This window comes from Vicia villosa, linkage group LG1 (assembly GCF_029867415.1).
Source record: "Vicia villosa cultivar HV-30 ecotype Madison, WI linkage group LG1, Vvil1.0, whole genome shotgun sequence".
In the NCBI taxonomy this organism is placed as follows: domain Eukaryota; kingdom Viridiplantae; phylum Streptophyta; class Magnoliopsida; order Fabales; family Fabaceae; genus Vicia; species Vicia villosa.
The window spans coordinates 229,274,463-229,279,228 of NC_081180.1; the positions used below are offsets into that span (position 1 = coordinate 229,274,463).

The 4,766-nt window shown below is 38.4% G+C and overlaps 1 long non-coding RNA gene across 1 annotated transcript; it reads right to left on the reverse strand.

Moving 5' to 3' along the window:
* Positions 1 to 1,576: 1,576 nt before the first annotated feature.
* On the reverse strand, positions 1,577 to 2,564 carry LOC131623411 (uncharacterized). The gene is made up of 3 exons (XR_009290192.1): positions 2,141 to 2,564; positions 1,959 to 2,043; positions 1,577 to 1,685 (listed from the first exon to the last, which is right to left on the reverse strand). It is a non-coding gene; the product is annotated as an uncharacterized LOC131623411 (long non-coding RNA).
* Positions 2,565 to 4,766: the final 2,202 nt, after the last annotated feature.

The following is a 4,766-nucleotide window of genomic DNA, read 5'->3' on the forward strand; positions in this document are numbered from 1 at the left end:
TATCTTACCTTCCCACCAGACATACTTCTGCTCCGACCACTTCCATGTAGTAAACACTTCCTTTGAGAACCTTGTATTGGCACCTTGGGCTACGTTACAAGCTATCACCATCCAACCATTGCTCACTGTAAATATTTCCACCAGAAAAGGCAAAAAAAAATTCTCTTTCCCCAGCAGATATCAAAAACAAAAATAAGGATAACATTTATACCATCTTCTCTTCAGGACAAATTTCTGGTACTTTGATATTTAATCTTCTTCCACCACGAAGGTTCGAAAGGCTAGCGCCAATCTCACCTTCAGGTTTAAGACGATTAAATAGGGGCAGCTGTCATACCCCAAATTTGTCCTACCCTTTATCTCTAACTGGCTTATACTTTCCATTTCATCTGCATACCATCATTAGGGCATTTGCATGACTTCGCATTCATTCATTAAATAAAACATGTACAAGCATGGGATCTAAGGTTTCACAATATCCAGAGTCTCTACACTATGCAAATTCATTCACTAGAGGTGTTCATTGTTCATGGATTAAAGTACTCTTTGTATGCTTGGGATTATCAGATAAGTCCAAAGGTTTGGGCCTTATGATCATCTGTGGGTTTTACTTGGGCTATTCATCAATTGCGGAGTGGCTTCATTATTGCTGTAATACAATTCCTTCTATTGGGCTTCACTCAAATTCTTTGAATTTGGACACGCCTTACTGATTGGGGATTGATGTTCACACCCTTGTGTTCGATTCTAAGTTTCACTTTGAATAGCTGTGTTGCAAGACATTCGCTTTGGATTCTGTGCAAGATTCTAGTTAAACATGGTGGACTTTGTACATCTTAATAAATTTGAAAAGCATACAATGAAAACTTTGATTTTTTTAGTCCAAGCAAACCATGGGAAATTTGCTTTTGGTACATAGCCCATAGGATGTTCTCATGGGCTTTCATCTTTCATTCAAATTTAGCATGGAGTTCAAATAAATGAAGAGTCGGAATTCAAGTTCTACAAATGAAGAAGATTCTTTTTCATACACAAAATCATCGAATTACATGGATGGTGTCACTTGAAACACAAGAAAAGTCATCACAAGAAAAGTCATTAAAAGAAAACCCTTTACAAAATTCAGAAACCAATTTCAAAATACAAATACATTCGACCGTTCCAATCCCACCAAAGTATCCTTACATCTTCACAAAATTTAAAGACACAATGTTGGAAGCCTATTCTAAACCTTGTCTTTAGTTCAAAACCATCTTCAGTTTCATCACTCCTATCCACACCATGTCATGCCCCTCGATACGCCTTTCAAATCACATCCGAACCTGTCAAAGAAAACAAGAATAGATCTAAATCAAATTCAACAGTCAGTAACTAATTATAGTTACAATCTCAAACCAGTCCCTGCACCTTACCAATACATTCAAACCTACATAAACAGAGTTGCAAGTCACCATACATATACTCATCAATCAAACATTCAAACACAAATAGTTTCACACACCAAAACAGAGGCACCCTCAACACCTGAACATAATGTAAATCCTGCTTTCATTCGCATCAGTATCACACCATACATCTTTCCAATCAGCATTCCAAAACCAAATAATTGCCTATGTCCAATACCACTTTCATACATTTCCAAGACATATCAACCATATCCACACTACATTCATACATATACATCCCTGCCAAAATTTTGCAATACAAATCATCACAAACCAATACAATCCACATCAGTTTCAAACCACACATACACATTACAAGTAAAACCACATAACACTATATCAGGTCCATAAGAAATTCAAAACAGAACCATCATTCACATAACAGAAAAAAAGACAGAATTTCATCAATCTTCGACTAACATTTCAGCCTTCCTTTTTAACTAGCAGTAACAAATTCCATGACAAAGTCAATACATACACATTCAGTCCCGCATACAGAAAAGATTCACATACCGTAGCCAATTCGCTCACTTTCAATCCGATCCAAACAGCTGCTAACCGAACTTGCGCTTAAGCCAAAAGAATTCAAATAAACCACCTGCATCAGAATTTGGCAGCAAGGTCAGTTCAAAGGAGGGGCAAGGCCAAGACATCCGAATCTGTATATTAACTCCAAGTAATCAGCATATAATTACCTCAAGACTCAAACACAATCAGCCTATTCAAAGACCTGACCCAAGGATTATACATCTAAGCCAAACATCCACTTACCCTGCAACCAATTCAATTTCAAACTGTCACGGCAAATAAACAGTCCACATACAAAAATCAGTTCACAATTACCCACCATAACAGTTTACTAACTACCTACAGCCAACTTTTTAACTAACAGAACTAATTCCCCAATACCTATAACTAACTTCCCTAACCGATTTTGTAGCCCCTAACTACCAGCAACTAACCTGTTAACCAATTCTAGCTTTCCCCCTCACCTTTCAATTTCAAATAAACAGAATTCATTTCACCATACAACAAACTTCAAACAGAATTAACCAACCTCCAAACTCCTATAACTAACTCTAACTGATTCAATCTCAGCCCTCCAATCCATAACAGAAAACTCTCATCCTAGGGCTACTAATCACTCTCCTCTAACTAATTCAGTTTCCTCTATTCCTAGTCAGCATCTCCCAACCTCAATCCTCACCTATCTAACTGAAACCGAAACTCACTCCAAACCTAACTCAACCGAACCTAGCTCATCACCCTCTCTATATAACCACCCTTCCCTCCATAATTCAGACTGGACGCTCATTCTTCACAGCTCAACCACTCATCATCATCTTCATCTCTCAACCATTTTCTTCACTCCTCACCAACACACACGCCATTTCCACCATTCATCCCTCTCCCTCACCTTCACCAAAGCTCATCACCACCATTGTTGGATTTCAACCTCTGAAACTCCTTCAACAGAGCTAAACCACTCGCACCATCCTCATACACTCAATCTCAATTCCTCTCAACACGCCACAATCTGCAATACTCTGAATCCCTCAGTCTCACGCGACAACGACTCACACCTAGAAGAATCTCCAGAAGAGAAGAAGAAGAAGAAGGTGAAATCGGAATACAAAAGAAGAGGGAGAATTGATCGAAACTTACAATTTCTTGAAGGCGTTCGACTTTCATCTTCCTCGCATTCAAAGAAATGTCGAACTTCATCAGTAAAGAGAACAGAGAAATTGATGAGTGAGAGCGAGCCTAGAGACCGATTGAGAGTGAGAGGTGCACAAGTGAAATCGATAGAAGAACGTCAGCTCGGAGACGGCGATTTCCTCCGACGCCGATGACATTCCGCCGCTGAGTTCGCTCGAGAGACGGAGAAGAGAAATTGGAGGGAGAGAACGTCGTCGGTCACGAGATAAGAGGGGCTGTCTACTCCGTCCGATGATGCTAGCGGCGGCGATATTGATTGGGGAGGACATCATCTCAGGCGGCGGGCCGTTCGGTGGCTTTAGAGAGGAAGATGAGTCTGAGATGTAATATGAACGGTCACATTTCTAACCCTAGCCCCTTTTCTTTTAATAAATATTCTAATTAGTCTTAATTGACGTATTATATGACAGGAATGGATATTAGCATAAGGTTTAATATTATAATTAATTGAACTAATTAATGTTATGAGAGGTTGATTAGATTTAATTGTGAATAAAATCTGTTAACAAAATCTGAATGCAATTGGTCGTGAATTTTGCACTTGGGCTCAATAATTCTGATCTTCACACCTCCCCCTGGGCCCATGCGCCGCTTTCTTGAGTCAAAAATCATAAAAATCTGAGATGAATCAAATGCTTTGGGCCACCGAAATGCTGAATGCACACCCTAGGCCCATACGTTTTTCTTGCAGGAAAATCTGATTTACAAAACAAAAACATCACTCTAGGCTTTATTCTCTGGGCCATACGCATAACTGCTAACAGTACCACTATTCTGATTTCACACTCCCCTGACTCACATAAGAAGTTGATAGTTTTAGGTTTTTTACTTAGTTTTTTTATTACATTTTTTTGACAATGAAAACCATTAAAATTTGTTAGATTTTTTAGGTAATTGTTGACATTGAAAAAGGCTTATAAAATAGTAGTATTTTTTAGGTTAATTTTGCACTAATACTTGAATCGCTTTCTTTATGCTTTTGTACCATTTCCAAGCTATTTTTGTATAATTGTTGTGCGATTTGGTTGCTAGCTTTTGGCCTATTTTGGTATCATTAGTATGCTCCTTTTAGGATCCCATTGCCATGTTAACATTAGATTTAGATTAGAATAACAACAACTAGGATTAGAGAATTAGGTTAGTCTCCCCATTTTCATTCTTTTTTCTTTTCAACACTAAAACATCTAAAAATATTCAAATAAAATCCCCTTTAAAAAACACCAAGAAAACACTAAAAAACATTAATAAAAAAGTGAAAATCATTAAAAAGGGAATGGAAGCTTGGATCTCCCTTGCTTTAGGGAATCATTCGAGTGCTTGGATTTCCCTTGCTTTAGGGTTCCATTCGGGCGTAAGTTCCCAAATTCTAAAAGACACAAACCAAAGAGTAACTCGAGTTTCCCTTGCTTTAGGGATTTCCTTGAAACACTCAAACTCTCTCTCCTTCTCTCCTTTCTTAAGGGCATTGTTATCTCCGCTCTATTGCATCCTAGGTCGATCCCTTATGCAAGAGCGCGAGCGTTAACTCCGCCCAACTAAAAAACACAAAAACAAACAAAACTATGGAGCCGAACTACGGCGCTCTGATTCCTGAAAAGGATA